The 23031-nt window shown below is 43.4% G+C and overlaps 1 non-coding gene and 1 pseudogene across 1 annotated transcript; one reads left to right on the top strand and one right to left on the bottom strand.

Moving 5' to 3' along the window:
• The first annotated feature begins 17820 nt into the window (after positions 1–17820).
• On the top strand, positions 17821–18011 carry LOC116356399 (U2 spliceosomal RNA). Its single transcript, XR_004204905.1, has one exon. It is a non-coding gene; the product is annotated as a U2 spliceosomal RNA (small nuclear RNA).
• Positions 18012–19319: 1308 nt separating this feature from the next.
• LOC116356411 (uncharacterized) lies at positions 19320–19483 on the bottom strand (annotated as a pseudogene).
• Between the last annotated feature and the right edge of the window lie 3548 nt (positions 19484–23031).

Below are 23031 nucleotides of genomic sequence, written 5' to 3'. Positions count from 1 at the left end.
GTATCGGCGTGAAAAAAAAATCATAATCGGTCGACCTCTGATTACCACCACTGGTTATAACACCCTAAGGCTGTTTCCACATGGTTATCACTACTATGGTTATAACACCCTAAGGCTGTTTCCACATGGTTATTATCACTACTATGGTTATAACACCCTAAGGCTGTTTTCACATGGTTATTATCACTACTATGGTTATAACACCCTAAGGCTGTTTCCACATGGTTATTATCACTACTCTGGTTATAACACCCTAAGGCTGTTTCCACATGGTTATAACACCCTAAGGCTGTTTCCACATGGTTATTATCACTACTATGGTTATAACACCCTAAGGCTGTTTCCACATGGTTATTATCACTACTATGGTTATAACACCCTAAGGCTGTTTCCACATGGTTATTATCACTACTATGGTTATAACACCCTAAGGCTGTTTCCACATGGTTATTATCACTACTATGGTTATAACACCCTAAGGCTGTTTCCACATGGTTATTATCACTACTATGGTTATAACACCCTAAGGCTGTTTCCACATGGTTATTATCACTACTATGGTTATAACACCCTAAGGCTGTTTCCACATGGTTATTATCACTACTATGGTTATAACACCCTAAGGCTGTTTCCACATGGTTATTATCACTACTATGGTTATAACACCCTAAGGCTGTTTCCACATGGTTATTATCACTACTATGGTTATAACACCCTAAGGCTGTTTCCACATGGTTATTATCACTACTATGGTTATAACACCCTAAGGCTGTTTCCACATGGTTATTATCACTACTGTGGTTATAACACCCTAAGGCTGTTTCCACATGGTTATTATCACTACTGTGGTTATAACACCCTAAGGCTGTTTCCACATGGTTATTATCACTACTGTGGTTATAACACCCTAATGCTGTTTCCACATGGTTATTATCACTACTGTGGTTATAACACCCCAAGGCTCTTTCCACATGGTTATTATCACTACTGTGGTTATAACACCCTAAGGCTGTTTCCACATGGTTATTATCACTACTATGGTTATAACACCCTAAGGCTGTTTCCACATGGTTATTATCACTACTATGGTTATAACACCCTAAGGCTGTTTCCACATGGTTATTATCACTACTATGGTTATAACACCCTAAGGCTGTTTCCACATGGTTATTATCACTACTGTGGTTATAACACCCTAAGGCTGTTTCCACATGGTTATAACACCCTAAGGCTGTTTCCACATGGTTATAACACCCTAAGGCTCTTTCCACATGGTTATTATCACTACTGTGGTTATAACACCCTAAGGCTGTTTCCACATGGTTATTATCACTACTGTGGTTATAACACCCTAATGCTGTTTCCACATGGTTATTATCACTACTGTGGTTATAACACCCCAAGGCTCTTTCCACATGGTTATTATCACTACTGTGGTTATAACACCCTAAGGCTGTTTCCACATGGTTATTATCACTACTATGGTTATAACACCCTAAGGCTGTTTCCACATGGTTATTATCACTACTATGGTTATAACACCCTAAGGCTGTTTCCACATGGTTATTATCACTACTATGGTTATAACACCCTAAGGCTGTTTCCACATGGTTATTATCACTACTGTGGTTATAACACCCTAAGGCTGTTTCCACATGGTTATAACACCCTAAGGCTGTTTCCACATGGTTATAACACCCTAAGGCTCTTTCCACATGGTTATTATCACTACTGTGGTTATAACACCCTAAGGCTGTTTCCACATGGTTATTATCAATACTGTGGTTATAACACCCTAAGGCTGTTTCCACATGGTTATTATCACTACTGTGGTTATAACACCCTAAGGCTGTTTCCACATGGTTATTATCACTACTGTGGTTATAACACCCTAAGGCTGTTTCCACATGGTTATAACACCCTGAGGCTGTTTCCACATGGTTATAACACCCTGAGGCTGTTTCCACATGGTTATAACACCCTGAGGCTGTTTCCACATGGTTATAACACCCTGAGGCTGTTTCCACATGGTTATAACACCCTGAGGCTGTTTCCACATGGTTATAACACCCTAAGGCTGTTTCCACATGGTTATTATCACTACTGTGGTTATAACACCCTAATGCTGTTTCCACATGGTTATTATCACTACTGTGGTTATAACACCCCAAGGCTCTTTCCACATGGTTATTATCACTACTATGGTTATAACACCCTAAGGCTGTTTCCACATGGTTATTATCACTACTATGGTTATAACACCCTAAGGCTGTTTCCACATGGTTATTATCACTACTGTGGTTATAACACCCCAAGGCTCTTTCCACATGGTTATTATCACTACTGTGGTTATAACACCCTAAGGCTGTTTCCACATGGTTATTATCACTACTATGGTTATAACACCCTAAGGCTGTTTCCACATGGTTATTATCACTACTGTGGTTATAACACCCTAAGGCTGTTTCCACATGGTTATAACACCCTAAGGCTGTTTCCACATGGTTATAACACCCTAAGGCTCTTTCCACATGGTTATTATCACTACTGTGGTTATAACACCCTAAGGCTGTTTCCACATGGTTATTATCACTACTGTGGTTATAACACCCTAATGCTGTTTCCACATGGTTATTATCACTACTGTGGTTATAACACCCCAAGGCTCTTTCCACATGGTTATTATCACTACTGTGGTTATAACACCCTAAGGCTGTTTCCACATGGTTATTATCACTACTATGGTTATAACACCCTAAGGCTGTTTCCACATCGTTATTATCACTACTATGGTTATAACACCCTAAGGCTGTTTCCACATGGTTATTATCACTACTATGGTTATAACACCCTAAGGCTGTTTCCACATGGTTATTATCACTACTGTGGTTATAACACCCTAAGGCTGTTTCCACATGGTTATAACACCCTAAGGCTGTTTCCACATGGTTATTATCACTACTGTGGTTATAACACCCTAAGGCTGTTTCCACATGGTTATTATCAATACTGTGGTTATAACACCCTAAGGCTGTTTCCACATGGTTATTATCACTACTGTGGTTATAACACCCTAAGGCTGTTTCCACATGGTTATAACACCCTGAGGCTGTTTCCACATGGTTATAACACCCTGAGGCTGTTTCCACATGGTTATAACACCCTGAGGCTGTTTCCACATGGTTATAACACCCTGAGGCTGTTTCCACATGGTTATAACACCCTGAGGCTGTTTCCACATGGTTATAACACCCTGAGGCTGTTTCCACATGGTTATAACACCCTGAGGCTGTTTCCACATGGTTATAACACCCTGAGGCTGTTTCCACATGGTTATAACACCCTGAGGCTGTTTCCACATGGTTATAACACCCTGAGGCTGTTTCCACATGGTTATAACACCCTGAGGCTGTTTCCACATGGTTATAACACCCTGAGGCTGTTTCCACATGGTTATAACACCCTGAGGCTGTTTCCACATGGTTATTACCACTACTATGGTTATAACACCCTGAGGCTCTTTCCACATGGTTATTGACCCACACGATGAAATCCATCGGAGAGGGGACTGCAGATCTGTCTCTGTATGTTACTTATGTTAGTCACAATATCTCAGACAGCACTGGGACTATTAAGACGAAACTTGGATGAATGACACATCTTGCCATAAAGATTCGGCATTTTATAAAATTACACTGATTGGCCAGATGGTGGCGCTATAACAAGAGATTGAAAATGCTGACTTTAAAAGGTCATGCCCCTCACCCTGTTTGACCTAAAGCCATGAAATTCGGTCCCTCTCCTCACAAGAAGCACATTTGCCTCAGGGACTCATAAGCAATGTTCCCTCTAATCTGCGTGCGGGCGCGCAGTAGCCCTTAGACTGCCGCATGACTCAGCCCTTACTCTACACAGACCGGTGCGGCATAACCAATAAGAGCTGGAGTAGGCCTATATGCAAATATACCATTGCCATATATGGATCTGTGCCATTTACTTTGAACTGCACTGTGTTTACAGCTGTGGTCAGGAGTAGATGCTCTTGTTTTGAGACCCAAAGCGAAAGCTGCATGTAGCCACGTCTGCACATTTGATTCATATTCTTTGCTAGTTAGTGAGTTATTAGCAATAGGGGAGTGAATTGCTTCTTATAAGAGCACAAATCATGTACATTTCTAGTCATTTCTAGTAAGGTAAATAATCTATTCTTTATTTTCTTACAGGGGCAGTGTTGTATTTTGAGCCGGGCTTGAATAAACTAATTAGCTTATCTGTAATAATGGTATGAGAATAATAATAATCCATTTTATTTTGTAACGTGGTTTATTCCATCAAACAACATTTTCAGTCACATTCTTGTCTGAAGGACAAGTTGATAAACAGTTTGATGTTTTAAGCCCTGCATGTTTTTTTGTGTTTTTTTCAATAGTCTCCTAGAATGTAGGCTTTACACTGAACACCACACATTGGCTGCTACTGTAGGCTGAACGATATAACAGCTGTTTCCATGTTAAAATATTGTGGCATGCATTTTCTCCATGGATTGAAGGGGAAAAAAACTAGTTTGTCAGTAAGGATGGAATTACGTAAATAAACATGTTTTTTGAGTCATAGTATATGGAAATTTTGTAGTACAAAATTATATCAAATATCAATATTTTACTTACAAACTGAAAACATTTAGCAAATGGTCAGTTTGCAAAATGCAATTTATAGTTTAGCATTTTATGTCGTTAAACAATTCCAATTCTTAACGGATATTTTAATCAAGAAATATCCCTCTCGAACCAGATTAATGAAAACATTTGAACATTAGTTGTTTCCAGAAGAGAGTTAATAGCTGCCAAAACGTGACTTGCATTGTTATCTGTCAATTTGATACCATTCTTTTAATCTATTCTCAACCTTTTTATAAGTATAATTTCTCTTGTATTCCATCTGGAAAATAACAGATACAAAGTTGGAATGTTGCCCTGAACATCCAAACATAAAAGTGGGTAATAGTTGTTGTGCTTTCAGACAGGCTGTGGCCTGGAAAACTGTGCTTTAATCTGCTTTATCTCTGTCTTACTAATAACCTTTTAGAATTCTAATTGAATGGAGAAGCAGCCTACATCCTCTTGATTTTTATCATCTTAGTTGTATCTCGTGTGAAGTTTTAGAAGCAATGTGATTGTAACTGAGATATCCAAGATGTCTGTGGATTGACCGAATGAAGACAAGCCATTGTTTTACTGTACTATGATTACCACCAGTGCTTGTGAATCTTTTTTCTTTTTCTTGAGGAACTATGTCTTCACTTTTACATTCATTCAGGCATCAGAAGGATGTTCAGAGAACAACCAGCCCATTGTTGGACCAGGCTGTATTCTCACTTTCTACTGGTTCTGTTATGTAGGTGTAGCAGACTGTCTCAGAGGAGAGTATCATGTTGCAGGTGTAGCAGACTGTCTCAGAGGAGAGTACCGCGTTGCAGGTGTAGCAGACTGTCTCAGAGGAGAGTACCGCGTTGCAGGTGTAGCAGACTGTCTCAGAGGAGAGTACCGCGTTGCAGGTGTAGCAGACTGTCTCAGAGGAGAGTACCGCGTTGCAGGGGTAGCAGACTGTCAGAGGAGAGTACTGCGTTGCAGGCGTAGCAGACTGTCTCAGAGGAGAGTACCACGTTGCAGGGGTAGCAGACTGTCTCAGAGGAGAGTACCACGTAGCAGACTGTCTCAGAGGAGAGTACCACGTTGCAGGTGTAGCAGACTGTCTCAGAGGGACACTGATTAATTTGGAGGAGATTTGAGGATTGTTCTGTCTTCACCTGTTCACGCCTTACCCTCAGCCATATTGGTCAATCATCAATTACAATGAAGCAAGTGCTAAAAATGGATTGGATATTCAGATGTATGCCATTAGACTTACAAAAAAAAAGATCAAACTTTTAGAAAATTATTTGCACGGACAAACTTGTTTGCGTATAATAGCAATTGAGAGATATAATTAGTGTCATTCACTTTACACAGGTACCTGCCATTAGCTTGAGGTTAATAGAGTAGCGTAGAGCAGTCATTTTGTTCCACTATATGGAGCATATATGGACATGGAAAGACACTTTATAATCTACAAAATGCCATTTCTTTATTCACAAAATTAAAGATTCATGTCACGGTGTTCATTGATTCAACTCGTCTGATGAACGAGATTAATTCCCCCAATGGAGACTGTTTGTTGAAGGTAGTTATTTATTTTGACGTTAAGGTAGTTAGTCGGTAACTCGTTCACCACTCTTCCCCGTTATGCTCTGGGCGCAATTAGCAGATCAACCCATAAATAACATTAAAATACTTCATATTTGTTAAGCCAAAATGATCCAAATTCTAAAATGCATAAAAAAATACAACTGATAATTTTAACAATGATTTTATTAAATTAGTTGGATAATAAAATAAAATAAAAGACAATCTTTAATGTTATGCTTCCATTACCAATCCTGAAAATGTGCTGCCCCTGACGGGCCGCCCCCAGGTGGTGAGGGTAGGCAACAACATCTCCTCCCCGCTGATCCTCAACACTGGGGCCCCACAAGGGTGCGTTCTGAGCCCTCTCCTGTACTCCCTGTTTACCCACGACTGCGTGGCCACGCACGCCTCCAACTCAATCATCAAGTTTGCGGACGACACAACAGTGGTAGGCTTGATTAACAACAACGACGAGACGGCCTACAGGGAGGAGGTGAGGGCCCTCGGAGTGTGGTGTCAGGAAAATAACCTCACACTCAACGTCAACAAAACGAAGGAGATGATTGTGGACTTCAGGAAACAGCAGAGGGAACACCCCCCTATCCACATCGATGGAACAGTAGTGGAGAGGGTAGCAAGTTTTAAGTTCCTTGGCATACACATCACAGACAAACTGAATTGGTCCACTCACACAGACAGCATCGTGAAGAAGGCGCAGCAGCGCCTCTTCAACCTCAGGAGGCTGAAGAAATTCGGCTTAACACCAAAAGCACTCACAAACTTCTACAGATGCACAATCGAGAGCATCCTGGCGGGCTGTATCACCGCCTGGTATGGCTACTGCACCGCCCTCAACCGTAAGGCTCTCCAGAGGGTAGTGAGGTCTGCACAACGCATCACCGGGGGCAAACTACCTGCCCTCCAGGACACCTACACCACCCGATGCTACAGGAAGGCCATAAAGATCATCAAGGACATCAACCACCCGAGCCACTGCCTGTTCACCCCGCTGTCACCCAGAAGGCGAGGTCAGTACAGGTGCATCAAAGCTGGGACCGAGAGACTGAAAAACAGCTTCTATCTCAAGGCCATCAGACTGTTAAACAGCCACCACTAACATTGAGTGGCTGCTGCCAACACACTGTCAATGACACTGACTCAACTCCAGCCACTTTAATAATGGGAATTGATGGGAAATGATGTAAATATATCACTAGCCACTTTAAACAATGCTACCTTATATAATGTTACTTACCCTACATTATTCATCTCATATGCATACGTATATACTGTACTCTATATCATCGACTGCATCCTTATGTAATACATGTATCACTAGCCACTTTAACTATGCCACTTTGTTTACATACTCATCTCATATGTTATACTGTACTCGATATCATCTACTGTATCTTGCCTATGCTGCTCTGTACCATCACTCATTCATATATCCTTATGTACATATTCTTTATTCCCACCATTAGCTCTGACAAATTGAAAACTCTAGTCATTGGCGACTCCATTACCCGCAGTATTAGACTTAAAGCGAATCATCCAGCGATCATACACTGTTTACCCGGGGGCAGGGCTACCGACGTTAAGGCTAATCTGAAGATGGTGCTGGCTAAAGCTAAAACTGGCGAGTGTAGAGAGTATAGAGATATTGTTATCCACGTCGGCACCAACGATGTTAGGATGAAACAGTCAGAAATCACCAAGCGCAACATAGCTTCTGCGTGCATATCAGCTAGAAAGATGTGTCGGCATCGAGTAATTGTCTCTGGCCCCCTCCCAGTTAGGGGGAGTGATGAGCTCTACAGCAGAGTCTCACAACTCAATCGCTGGTTGAAAACTGTTTTCTGCCCCTCCCAAAAGTTAGAATTTGTAGATAATTGGCCCTCTTTCTGGGACTCACCCACAAACAGGACCAAGCCTGACCTGCTGAGGAGTGACGGACTCCATCCTAGCTGGAGGGGTGCTCTCATCTTATCTACCAACATAGACAGGGCTCTAACTCCTCTAGCTCCACAATGAAATAGGGTGCATGCCAGGCAGCAGGCTGTTAGCCAGCCTGCCAGCATAGTGGAGTCTGCCATTAGCACAGTCAGTGTAGTCAGCTCCGCTATCACCATTGAGACCGTGTCTGTGCCTCGACCTAGGTTGGGCAAAACTAAACATGGCGGTGTTCGCCTTAGCAATCTCACTAGGATAAAGACCACCTCCATTCTTGTCATTACTGAAAGAGATCATGATACCTCACATCTCAAAATAGGGCTACTTAATGTTAGATCCCTTACTTCAAAGGCAATTATAGTCAATGAACTAATCACTGATCATAATCTTGATGTGATTGGCCTGACTGAAACATGGCTTAAGCCTGATGAATTTACTGTTTTAAATGAGGCCTCACCTCCTGGCTACACTAGTGACCATATCCCCCGTGCATCCCGCAAAGGCGGAGGTGTTGCTAACATTTACGATAGCAAATTTCAATTTCCCCCCCCAAAAATGAAATTTTCGTCTTTTGAGCTTCTAGTCATGAAATCTATGCAGCCTACTCAATCACTTTTTATAGCTACTGTTTACAGGCCTCCTGGGCCATATACAGCGTTTCTCACTGAGTTCCCTGAATTCATATCGGACCTTGTAGTCATAGCAGATAATATTCTAATCTTTGGTGACTTTAATATTCACATGGAAAAGTCCACAGACCCACTCCAAAAGGCTTTCGGAGCCATCATCGACTCAGTGGGTTTTGTCCAACATGTCTCTGGACCCACTCACTGTCACAGTCATACGCTGGACCTAGTTTTGTCCCATGGAATAAATGTGGTGGATCTTAATGTTTTTCCTCATAATCCTGGACTATCGGACCACCATTTTATTACGTTTGCAATTGCAACAAATAATCTGCTTAGACCCCAACCAAGGAACATCAAAAGTCGTGCTATAAATTCACAGACAACACAAAGATTCCTTGATGCCCATCCAGACTCCCTCTGCCTACCCAAGGACGCCAGAGGACAAAAATCAGTTAACCACCTAACTGAGGATCTCAATTTAACCTTGCGCAATACCCTAGATGCAGTTGCACCCCTAAAAACTAAAAAAATGTCTCATAAGAAACTAGCTCCCTGGTACACAGAAAATACCCGAGCTCTGAAGCAAGCTTCCAGAAAATTGGAACGGAAATGGCGCCACACCAAACTGGAAGTCTTCCGACTAGCTTGGAAGGACGGTACCGTGCAGTACCGTAGAGCCCTTACTGCTGCTCGATCATCCTATTTTTCTAACTTAATTGAGGAAAATAAGAACAATCCGAAATTCCTTTTTAATACTGTCGCAAAGCTAACTAAAAAGCAGCATTCCCCAAGAGAGGATGACTTTCACTTTAGTAGTGATAAATTCATGAACTTCTTTGAGGAAAAGATTATGATTATTAGAAAGCAAATTACGGACTCCTCTTTAAACCTGCGTATTCCTCCAAACCTCAGTTGTCCTGAGTCTGCACAACTCTGCCAGGACCTAGGATCAAGAGAGACGCTCAAGTGTTTTAGTACTATATCTCTTGACACAATGATGAAAATAATCATGGCCTCTAAACCTTCAAGCTGCATACTGGACCCTATTCCAACTAAACTACTGAAAGAGCTGCTTCCTGTGCTTGGCCCTCCTATGTTGAACATAATAAACGGCTCTCTATCCACTGGATGTGTACCAAACTCACTAAAAGTGGCAGTAATAAAGCCTCTCTTGAAAAAGCCAAACCTTGACCCAGAAAATATAAAAAACTATCGGCCTATATCGAATCTTCCATTCCTCTCAAAAATTTTAGAGAAGGCTGTTGCGCAGCAACTCACTGCCTTCCTGAAGACAAACAATGTATACGAAATGCTTCAGTCTGGTTTTAGACCCCATCATAGCACTGAGACGGCACTTGTGAAGGTGGTAAATGACATTTTAATGGCATCGGACCGAGGCTCTGCATCTGTCCTCGTGCTCCTAGACCATAGTGCTGCTTTTGATACCATCGATCACCACATTCTTTTGGAGAGATTGGAAACCCAAATTGGTCTACACGGACATGTTCTGGCCTGGTTTAGATCTTATCTGTCGGAAAGATATCAGTTTGTCTCTGTGAATGGTTTGTCCTCTGACAAATCAACTGTAAATTTCGGTGTTCCTCAAGGTTCCGTTTTAGGACCACTATTGTTTTCACTATATATTTTACCTCTTGGGGATGTTATTCGAAAACATAATGTAAACTTTCACTGCTATGCGGATGACACACAGCTGTACATTTCAATGAAACATGGTGAAGCCCCAAAATTGCCCTCGCTAGAAGCATGTGTTTCAGACATAAGGAAGTGGATGGCTGCAAACTTTCTACTATTAAACTCGGACAAAACAGAGATGCTTGTTCTAGGTCCCAAGAAACAAAGAGATCTTCTGTTGAATCTGACAATCTTAATGGTTGTACAGTCGTCTCAAATAAAACTGTGAAGGACCTCGGCGTTACTCTGGACCCTGATCTCTCTTTTGAAGAACATATCAAGACTATTTCGAGGACAGCTTTTTTCCATCTACGTAACATTGCAAAAATCAGAAACTTTCTGTCCAAAAATGATGCAGAAAAATTAATCCATGCTTTTGTCACTTCTAGGTTAGACTACTGCAATGCTCTATTTTCCGGCTACCCGGATAAAGCACTAAATAAACTTCAGTTAGTGCTAAATACGGCTGCTAGAATCCTGACTAGAACCAAAAAATTTGATCATATTACTCCAGTGCTAGCCTCCCTACACTGGCTTCCTGTCAAAGCAAGGGCTGATTTCAAGGTTTTACTGCTAACCTACAAAGCATTACATGGGCTTGCTCCTACCTATCTCTCTGATTTGGTCGTGCCGTACATACCTACACGTACGCTACGGTCACAAGACGCAGGCCTCCTAATTGTCCCTAGAATTTCTAAGCAAACAGCTGGAGGCAGGGCTTTCTCCTATAGAGCTCCATTTTTATGGAACGGTCTGCCTACCCATGTCAGAGACGCAAACTCGGTCTCAACCTTTAAGTCTTTACTGAAGACTCATCTCTTCAGCGGGTCATATGATTGAGTGTAGTCTGGCCCAGGAGTGGGAAGGTGAACGGAAAGGCTCTGGAGCAACGAACCGCCCTTGCTGTCTCTGCCTGGCCTGTTCCCCTCTTTCCACTGGGATTCTCTGCCTCTAACCCTATTACAGGGGCTGAGTCACTGGCTTGCTGGGGCTCTCTCATGCCGTCCCTGGAGGGGGTGCGTCACCTGAGTGGGTTGATTCACTGTTGTGGTCATCCTGTCTGGGTTGGTGCCCCCCCCTTGGGTTGTGCCGTGGCGGAGATCTTTGTGGGCTATACTCAGCCTTGTCTCAGGATGGTAAGTTGGTGGTTGAAGATATCCCTCTAGTGGTGTGGGGGCTGTGCTTTGGCAAAGTGGGTGGGGTTATATCCTTCCTGGTTGGCCCTGTCCGGGGGTGTCCTCGGATGGGGCCACAGTGTCTCCTGACCCCTCCTGTCTCAGCCTCCAGTATTTATGCTGCAGTAGTTTATGTGTCGGGGGGCTGGGGTCAGTTTGTTATATCTGGAGTACTTCTCCTGTCCTATTCGGTGTCCTGTGTGAATCTAAGTGTGCGTTCTCTAATTCTCTCCTTCTCTCTTTCTTTCTCTCTCTCGGAGGACCTGAGCCCTAGGACCATGCCCCAGGACTACCTGACATGACTCCTTGCTGTCCCCAGTCCACCTGGCCATGCTGCTGTTCCAGTTTCAACTGACCTGAGCCCTAGGACCATGCCCCAGGACTACCTGACATGATGACTCCTTGCTGTCCCCAGTCCACCTGGCCATGCTGCTGCTCCAGTTTCAACTTCCACCTGACTGTGCTGCTGCTCCAGTTTCAACTGTTCTGCCTTATTATTATTCGACCATGCTGGTCATTTATGAACATTTGAACATCTTGGCCATGTTCTGTTATAATCTCCACCCGGCACAGCCAGAAGAGGACTGGCCACCCCACATAGCCTGGTTCCTCTCTAGGTTTCTTCCTAGGTATTGGCCTTTCTAGGGAGTTTTTCCTAGCCACCGTGCTTCTACACCTGCATTGCTTGCTGTTTGGGGTTTTAGGCTGGGTTTCTGTACAGCACTTTGAGATATCAGCTGATGTACGAAGGGCTATATAAATAAATTTGATTTGATGATCGTGGACTTAAGGAAACAGCAGAGGGAACACCCCCTATCCACATCGATGGGACAGTAGTGGAGAGGGTAGTAAGTTTTAAGTTCCTCGGCGTACACATCACAGACAAACTGAATTGGTCCACCCACACAGACAGCGCCTCTTCAACCTCAGGAGGCTGAAGAAATTCAGCTTGTCACCAAAAGCACTCACAAACTTCTACAGATGCACAATCGAGAGCATCCTGTCGGGCTGTATCACCGCCTGGTACGGCAACTGCTCCGCCCACAACCGTAAGGCTCTCCAGAGGGTAGTGAGGTCTGCACAACGCATCACCGGGGGCAAACTACCTGCCCTCCAGGACACCTACACCACCCGATGTCACAGGAAGGCCATAAAGATCATCAAGGACAACAACCACCCGAGCCACTGCCTGTTCACCCCGCTATCATCCAGAAGGCGAGGTCAGTACAGGTGCATCAAAGCAGGGGCAGAGAGACTGAAAAACAGCTTCTATTTCAAGGCCATCAGACTGTTAAACAGCCACCACTAACATTGAGTGGCTGCTGCCAACACACTGACTCAACTCCAGCCACTTTAATAATGGGAATTGATGTAAATTATATCACTTGCCACTTTAAACAATGCTACTTAATATAATGTTTACATACCCTACATTACTCATCTCATATGTATATGTATATACTGTACTCTATCATCTACTGCATCTTTATGTAATACATGTATCACTAGCCACTTTGTTTACATACCCTACATTACTCATCTCATATGTATATACTGTACTCGATACCATCTACTGCATCTTGCCTATGCTGTTCTGTACCATCACTCATTCATATATCTTTATGTACATATTCTTTATCCCTTTACACTTGTGTATAAGGTAGTAGTTTTGGAATTGTTAGTTAGATTACTCGTATTACTGCATTGTCAGAACTGGAAGCACAAGCATTTCGCTACACTCGCATTAACATCTGCTAACCATGTGTATGTGACAAATTTGATTTGATTTGAAAGAGCATTGAAGATGGGTCATGGCTGGGTCTTCCAGCATGACAACGACCTGAAACACACAGGCTGGGCAACTAAGGAGTGGCTCCGTAAGAAGCATCTCAAGGTCCTGGAGTGGCCTAGCCAGTCTCCAGACCTGAACCCAATATAAAATCTTTGGAGGGAGCTGAAAGTCCTGTATTGCCCAGCGACAGCCCCGAAACCTGAAGGATCTGGAGAAGGTCAGTATGGAGGAGTGGGCCAAAATCCCTGCTGCAGTGTGTGCAAACCTGGTCAAGAACTACAGGAAACGTATGATCTCTGTAATTTCAAACAAAGGTTTCTGTACCAAATATTAAGTTCTGCTTTTCTGATGTATCAAATACTTATGTCATGCAATAAAATGCAAATTAATTACTTAAAAATCATACAATGTGTTTTTCTGGAATTTTGTTTTAGATTCCGTCTCTCACAGTTGAAGTGTACCTATGATAAAAATTACAGACCTCAACATGCTTTGTAAGTAGGAAAACCTGCAAAATCGGCAGTGTATCAAATACTTGTTCTCCCCACTGTATAAGGACAGCAGCCTCAGTGAAGGCATGGACATGCAAGTGCACACAGTGTACAGCAACTTACCAGTTAGTGACACAAAACGGAAGGAGATCCAAGCAGAAACAGAAAAGGACTCACAACTCACACAGCTGAGGAAAGTCATACAGGACGGATGGCCTGAGAGGAGAAAATGCCCTCACAGCGTCTCAGAATCCTGGAACCATCGTGATGAACTATCACAGATCAACGGAATACTTTTCAAAGGAGAGAAAATCATTATTCCTACCAGTCTCAGAGAAGAGATTTTGACAAAGATCCATGCTGGACACATGGGCATGGAAAAGTGCAGAGAGCACGGGACATTTTGTTTTGGCCCGGAATATTTGCAAACAAATTGAGGACATTGTTGGGAAATGCGCCATATGTCTTGAACGATGCCCCTCAAACACCAAAGAGCCAATGTTACCTCACTGTATCCCAGACCGACCCTGGCAGGTCGTGGCAACCGATCTGTTCACCTGGAACAACGAGGACTACATCGTAACAGTGGACTACTACAGCAGATACTTCGAACTCGACAAGCTTCACAGCACCACATCTGCAGCTGTGATACACAAGCTGAAATCAGGCTTCACCAGGCATGGCATTGTAGAGACTTTAATATCTGACAATGGGCCCTGTTACAAATCAAATGAGTTTTAATCCTTCACAAAAGCATGGGAGTTGACACATGTCATCACAAGCCCACATTACCCTCAAAGTTATGGCCTTGCTGACAAATCTGTGCAGATTGATAAATCATTAATGGACAAAGCAAAAGCAGACGAGACCCCTACCTCAGTCTCCTTGAATACCGCAACACTCCAGTTGACAACTTCAAATCACCAGCCCAGCTGTTGATGAGCTGCAGGCTTAGCTCCATCCTTCCCAGCACCAACCAGCAGCTGCAACCTGAGGTCATAGGCTACAAGGAAATGCATGAATAAACATGCCCAGAGACAACAACAACAAAAGCGATACTACAACAGGTCAGCGAGACCACTGCCACCACTGATCGACAGAGAGTCAGTCAGAATCCAGGAGCATGGTCTCTGGAAGCCAGCAGAAAGTTCATATCACATCCGCACTGCAGAAGGATCACACCGCAATCGTCGTCACCTACTGAACACAAAAGAACAACACACCGATGGTATGAACTGTTCCTCTGAAAGAGAATGTGATGGACTAAACACACACACACAGCACAACATACACCATACTCACATGCAACACCACAAGAACTGTTGACTGACTCCAAAGCTTGCTCAGCATCATATCGCACAAGGTCAGGAAGAGAGGTCAAGCCCAGCGCTGTCCCTAGACCTGTGAAATGTCAAAAGGGTGTAGGCGGATCGCTGCCCTAAAAGAGTTCCAGACTGTAAGCTTGTTATTGAAAGTTCACTTAATGGTTTGGTATTGTATTTGTTTGAAATGTTAACATGTTATTTCTACAGTGAAAGCTGAGTTGCTGAGAATCCCTTGTCTGAAAAGTAACAGGATGTTGGATTATTGTCCAACATACCTGCTCCTCTGGATCGGTGAAAAAGGGAGAGATATTTACACCACATGGACACTTACCGAGGCCGTATCAAAAAAGGTACTGAAAACATACTACGATCGTTTTGAAGCATAACGTTGCGCCGAAGACCAATACGATTTTCGCTAGGTACAAATTCCATGAGAAAGTACAGGGAGCTAGCGATTCTTTTGAACAGTTTGTGACAGAGCTGCGTCTGCTTGTGAAAGACTGTGATTATGCAAACAAGGATGAGATGGTCAGGGACCGTATTGTATTTGGAATACACTCACCAAGAGTGAGAGAGTAACTTTTGAATGTTGGGTCTGAGGTAACGCTGGACAAAGCTGTCGACAAAAAACAGATCTCACGAGCTAGCACAGGCTCACCTGATTTGAGAAGGAAAAATGATTTGAACACCAATGATATGAAGCATTCCACAGGCAACTGGCGTTTATAATGTCTAAAACTCTTGATACTTAAACCAGACATTTTGCAATATAAATCGCAGATTCTCTCTAAAGCTTTCTATGAATCTGTAATACGTGTAGACTGTCAGCCTTAAATATTTATCATTCAACATGCACTACATGACCAAAAGTATGTGGACACCTGCTTGTCGAACATCTCATTCTAAAATCATGCGCATTATTATGCAGTTGGTCCCCCTTTGCTGCTATAACAGCCTCCACTCTTCTGGGAAGGCTTTCCACTAGATGTTGGAACATTGCTGTTATAACAGCCTCCACCCTTCTGGGAAGGCTTTCCACTAGATGTTGGAACATTGCTGTTATAACAGCCTCCACCCTTCTGGGAAGGCTTTCCACTAGATGTTGGAACATTGCTGCTATAACAGCCTCCACTCTTCTGGGAAGGCTTTCCACTAGATGTTGGTACATTGCTGCAGGGGGACTTGCTTCCATTCAGCCACAAGAGCATTAGTGAGGTCGGGCACTGATGTTGGGTAGTTAGTAGTGTGCCTAATGCATTGACCCTTGTCATGGACCCTCTTCTACGCTGCTGCTACTCTCTGTTATTATTTATGCATAGTCACTTTAACTCTACCTACATGTACATATTACCTCACTTACCGGTGTCCCTTGTATATAGCCTCGCCTTTGTTATTTTACTGCTGCAGTTTAATTAGGTTGTAGCAACCTCGTGATGGGTATAGTGAAAATTTGAGTAACATGTAGGAGCCTAAACCTAACTTTCAGGATGAATCAAAACCAGTGTAGTTTTTATACATCAATATACAGTATTTTCTGCGTAATGGCATTTTATGTGCATGATATGAAGTTTATTGTAGTGACTGAGTAAGCTTAATTGTAAAAGTGTGCCTCAACAGAGCCATGTTTGCAAAAGTTTATTATGCGAAGCACACATTTAGTTAGGCAGCCAGGACCATAGACCGGGACCACTCCGTAGGACGCATTGTCGGTCTAGCTCTCACTGCAGTCCAGTGCCATGGACATCTTTGAAGTTTGGCCTCTAGGAATTCAGGAGGGCAACTTTATAAAGGCCTCCTCACAATGGCCTTAGACAGATTTAAAAATACATAGGCTATTTTTGCGTTGATGGTGTATGTATTGAAGTCAACTGGGGCGGCAAATAGCCTAGTAGTTAGAGCATTGGGCCAGTAACTGAGAGGTTGCAAGATCAAATCCCTGAGCTGACAAGGTACAAATCTACTGTTCTGCCCCCTGAACAAGGCAGTTAATCCACTGTTCCTAGGCCGTCATTGAAAATAAGAATTTGTTCTGAATTGACTTGCCTAGTTAAATATATATTTTTAAATGGTTCAACATTCAAATGCGTTTTGATTGACCACATAGGAGAGGCGACGGTCGGTGGAAGTCTGGCGCCACCAAGTGGACAATTATTTTAGTTCCCTTGTGGCATCAACGCTTCCTGAGATATTATATAAAAGATAACATGTTATGTCAATATTCATTATTTCTCCAACCCCTATTTGCTAGATTATTATTCCAATTTAGCTGTAAATCTGGTTTTAACTCAATAAGGATTTGTCTAGTTTCCGATTGGAGGGCGGATGTCCACGTCACTTTGGAACCTTCCATTATGTTACATTGTAACAGTGAAAAGTGTCTTTTCCCGACGTTGATCAACTCCCAGTCTATGTCACCATTCATTTTAAATAGCATCATCTTTGATATTTGTTGTAAAGTGTACAGAGCTCATTTTGGTGTAACCTTTACCGGATTTGACGTGTCTGAGAACGGCACCTTCCTCCCGAAATCATTGTCGGTATCGCTTCTCGGCCTTTTGGCTAAGATCAAGTGTAGTATCTGTTCTTATCAGTTTAATATCTGATACGTCCCCTATCTGGGGACCATATATTAAATTGATTTTTGGAATAGGGAGATGGAATAGGGGCTTGCTCCGTCCACTCCACGCATCGACCTGGTATTGCAGTACCTCCAGGAACGGTGCACCCCCTTCCGTTGTAAATATAAATTAGACGAAGTTAACCGGATGTTACTTTTATTAGAATCATTACGTTTGAGCAAGTCTGTCAATGATGCCTAGAAAGGTGGTGAAGCCACTCGGTCCTGACGCTTTTATGCCGTTTGTATGTGTATAAAATGATGTACAAAAATACAGATGAGCTGTTTTCAAAGGAAATGCAACAAAACTTCCAGAAGAAAACACCTGTTCTCACTTGCACCACTTTCTAGGCATCATTGACAGACTTGCTCTAACGTAATGAATCTAATAAAACCAGATTTACAGCTAATCTGGAATAATAATCTATCAAATAGGGGTGTATGAAACAATTTGCAGATAACAATATTGACACATAACATTTGATATTTTACAAAATATCTCAGGTAAAATAATTGTCCACTTGGTGGCGCCAGACTTCCACCGACCGTCGCCTTGTTCACGCTATGTGTTCAATTAAAATGCATTGTAATGTTGAACCACTCGACTTCATTACATAGTACATCATAAACACAAATAATGTATGAAATAAAAATAGCCTAATATTTTTTTATTTGTCTGTAGAGCCTTGCATGATAAGGTCATTGTGAGGAGGCCTTTATAAAGTTCCCTCCTAAATTACTAGAGGCCAAACTTCAAAGATGTCCATGGCACTGGGACTGCAGTGAGAGCTAGACTGACAATGCGTCCTACGGAGTGATCCCGGCCTACGGTCCTGGCTGCCTAACTAAATGTGCGCTTCGCATAATACACTTTTGTAAACATGGCTCTGAGGCACACTTTTACAATTAAGCTTAGTCAGTCACTACAATAAACTTCATATCATGCACATAAAATACCAACAGGCCTATTGGGTTGGAGAGCATCTATCTACTCGCGAAATACTGTATATCGATGAATAAAACATGCACTGTTTTGATTCATACTGAAAGTTGTCATATTCAAGTTCCATCCATGAAATATTGGAATGTGGAGAAAAACTGTCCAATAGTGGTTGAACTATAATCCTACAAATCTACTTTCATTCTCACTAATCGTGGAACTGTATGACAACAGTGCAGTCGTCGTGAACCGTGCTCCAGGTTTAACCTGCTACATAGTTCCATAATGATTACAATAGGCTACATGTCCAAAATGTTCGCTAAAATAAATGTATGAGTGTATTACTGACAGACGGCTCCAGATCGTTGCTGATACTAATTGTAAAATAAAAGACTGGGCATATAATCAAACCCTTCTAAATCGCATGTTTTCAGCTCGGCAGGTTTTAGCCCTACAGAAGCCTGTAAGCTTCAAATTTCATACAAGCTAATTATGACGGCACACAATCAGAATTCTGAATAATGGCACAGTTATGTATAACCTACTTCACTGTGGAAAAACCCATTTAATATATTGTCCCCAGATAGAGGACATATCAGATATTAAACTGATAAGAACAGATTTATTTTATTTTGGAAAAATGGTTATTGCAATCGCTCATGGTTTTACATAATCATTTGTACACTTTAAAATGACATAATATGCATTAAAAAAACCTGCATTGAAACATTATATGTTAAAAGTACATGTTATTAAAACAATAAAACCCCCTTAGAAAGAAGTACTTTTAAACATATCCAATCTGTAAAAGCCATTTCAAATGTGCACATTATAATTCAAACGAGTATATCTTTTAAAGACATGTAAACGGTTTAAAAGTCCCTTTATTCAAAAATAGGTCTTCTCTCCTTTGTGCAGGAACGAGGTGAGTCCTTATCACATTTGCCTCCTCCTGCTCTTCCGAATCAACTCCGCCTCCATCCTTCAGGGCCCAGAAGAGATCCCTTCCCTCGGCGCTGCAGCACTGTCAGGCCGGGACCTTAGATGTTGTGGGTGATACTTTGTCTGGGGTCGAGGCTCTATTTTGTCCATACCACCTCAGGGCTTCCAGAGCTATCAAGGCCACTGTCTGATGGGTGGTCTCCATGCGTTTCCATACCAACAAGTTGTCAGAGGACCACAGTGCGTCCTTCAGACACGTGAGGGTGAGCCAGAGCTTGGTGGAATCGGCCTTCGGTCCACCCGTTACAGCAGGAGCTGAGGTGTTGTGTCCTGAGCTGAGGTGTTGTGTCCTCCCCTGCTGGCAGACACGAGGAGATCAGGGGGCTTCTTTCCACAGGTCCCTGGTTTATTTCATTGCAGTTACTCTTCTCTTCCTTATAGTTTCTTAATGTTTGGTATCTGTTTTGATATTTACATTAGTGGTACATATAGAGAGGAGACTGGGACAGGCCTTTCTCCACTAAAGCTCACCACACCTCCTCTTCCTCCTCCTAACTCACGATGGAGGTATAGGACTAGAATAACCTCATCAGGCCTTATCAATCATTCAACCAATCAATTAATCAATCAATAGATTATTATATATGACCCTCTACACACTTAGTACCCTGTATGTCCCCATAATATGAACGAGAGAGTGAGAGAAGGAGAGGAGATTGAGAGTCAGCACAAAAAACAGTCCAGCTCAACAACAACCCCTCAACCAGACCCGGAGAGCTGAAGGTGGAGAGAAACATGTCTGCAACTGTAGACAAAATCAGAAGGAAAACGAGCAGGAGAAGAACAGAGCAGTAGAGGAGAGGAACAGACTGCTGGAGGAGAGGAACAGACTGCTGGAGGAGAGGAACAGGCTGCTGGAGGAGAGGAACAGGCTGCTGGAGGAGAGGAACAGGCTGCTGGAGGAGAGGAACAGGCTGCTGGAGGAGAGGAACAGGCTGCTGGAGGAGAGGAACAGGCTGCTGGAGGAGAGGAACAGGCTGCTGGAGGAGAGGAACAGACTCTGTCTTGTGACAGAGAATAGCCCATTACAGAGGTGGCCACCCCCGCAGAGAAGCCAGCAGAACAGTCCACCCCAGACACTGACCATTGCGTCGACATCACAGCAGGACACACAAATGAAGAACCCCAAACCCAGGGGACCCCACCCCACCCACTGAGGACATACAGAAGACACATATTGTACTCTTTATGGACTCAAATGTGAAATATATAGAAGAGGGGAAAAGGACACGACACCTCAGCTCAGGAAATCAATCCTTTCCAGGCACAGGGACATGTACTAGTCTGTGGTGACCTAAATGCCAGAACTGGATAAGAACCTGACACCCTCAGCACACAGGGGGACAAACATCTACCAGGAGGTTGCAGCATTCCCTCCCCCATACACCCCCCTAAGCACAAATACGACACCATAAGCGACAAAAATGGGTCACAACTCCTGCAGCTCAGTCAACCGCTGGGTATGTACATAGTCAGTAGGCTTTGAGGAGACTCCTATGGTAGCGACACCTATAGCTCATCTCTTGGCAGTAGTACTGTAGACCACTTTATCACTGACATCAACCCAGAGTCTCTCAGAGCATTCACAGTCAGCCCACTGACACCCCTATTAGATCGCAGAGAGAGAGAGTAGATTATTCTGGATAGGGCAGGTACTTGTGTAGTTCCTGTCCCTAGAAGTGAGGATGGAGATAATAGCAACATAATATTCAGTGTGGTCTAATTTGAGTATAATGAAGTAAGTTTCGTGTGAGGTTTTTCTGTCCGCAGATACAGAGAGCTGTGAAAGCTGTCAAGCAGATGAAGAGGTCCCAGTGAAGAGCATTGGCTCTTGGGGTCTCAAAGAGGTACACATATGTGATGCTATCATTGATGTGATCCTGCTGTTGTCACATGCTATACATGTGTGTTTACATGCATCTACCTATCCAATGTTGTCATGATTTGTTATCAGGGTTATTATACTTTAGTAATACACAATGACCTGGTGATGTAACAGTCTAATAATGACATTTATCTTCTATATTCCTACAGATACCTTGTAACTGGAGATGACTTCAAAACAGTTGCCTACAGTTACCGTGTAGGGCACTGCAAGGTTGGGTGACCAGGGCACTGCAAGGTTGGGTGACCAGGGCACTGCAAGGTTGGGTGACCAGGGCACTGCAAGGTTGGGTGACCAGGGCACTGCAAGGTTGGGTGACCAGGGCACTGCAAGGTTGGGTGACTAGGGCACTGCAAGGTTGGGTGACCAGGGCACTGCAAGGTTGGGTGACCAGGGCACTGCAAGGTTGGGTGACCAGGGCACTGCAAGGTTGGGTGACCAGGGCACTGCAAGGTTGGGTGACCAGGGCACTGCAAGGTTGGGTGACCAGGGCACTGCAAGGTTGGGTGACCAGGGCACTGCAAGGTTGGGTGACCAGGGTCATCTGGGACTGTCTCCTGGGGGAATTCAGGTGTGTGAAGGCTACCTGTGTCCTGCGTAACTTCATGAGGATGGACACGAGGACCAGGAGGGGATCTGCAGCTCGCCGCCGTGTCCCAGAGGAGAAGTCTGCTGCTCTGCAGGAAGTTTCCAGGATGGGATACAACAACGCAGCAAGAGAGGCAATCTGTGTGCAGGAGATCTTCACCTCCTACTTCTTCAAAGAGGGTGCTGTTCCCTGGCAACACCATAGACTACACTATGCACAACCAAAGGCTCCTTAAAGAGGGTGCTGTTCCCTGGCAACACCATAGACTACACTATGCACAACCAAAGGCTCTTTGAAGAGCCATTCACATTGCAATAAGACTATTCTTCCATTTACTTGACTATGTCAACTGCAGTTATTCAATTCCCAGTTTCTTTCAATTTCTCAGGTAAGGGTGCTGTTTAGGTAAGGGTGCTGTTTAGGTAAGGGTGCTGTTTAGGTAAGGGTGTGACGTCTGTACAAAAACAGAACAGGTTATTTTAAGTCCCAATTTGAAAAAAATGTAGAACTGTTAGACACCCTATAAACCAAACCTACCCACTCATATATCAATCTGATTGATGGATTGTGTTGTGCAGTAAGCAGGCTCAGGTGTATAACTGTGGCTTCTTCCACCTTCAAAGAATAGGCCAGAGGGCCGACCACGGAGAATAGGCCAGAGGGCCGACCACGGAGAATAGGCCAGAGGGCCGACCACGGAGAATAGGCCAGAGGGCC

This window comes from Oncorhynchus kisutch, linkage group LG22 (genome assembly GCF_002021735.2).
Source record: "Oncorhynchus kisutch isolate 150728-3 linkage group LG22, Okis_V2, whole genome shotgun sequence".
NCBI lineage: Eukaryota > Metazoa > Chordata > Actinopteri > Salmoniformes > Salmonidae > Oncorhynchus > Oncorhynchus kisutch.
Note: the sequence above shows the minus strand (reverse complement) of the source record. Positions and strands in the feature narration are given on the sequence as shown.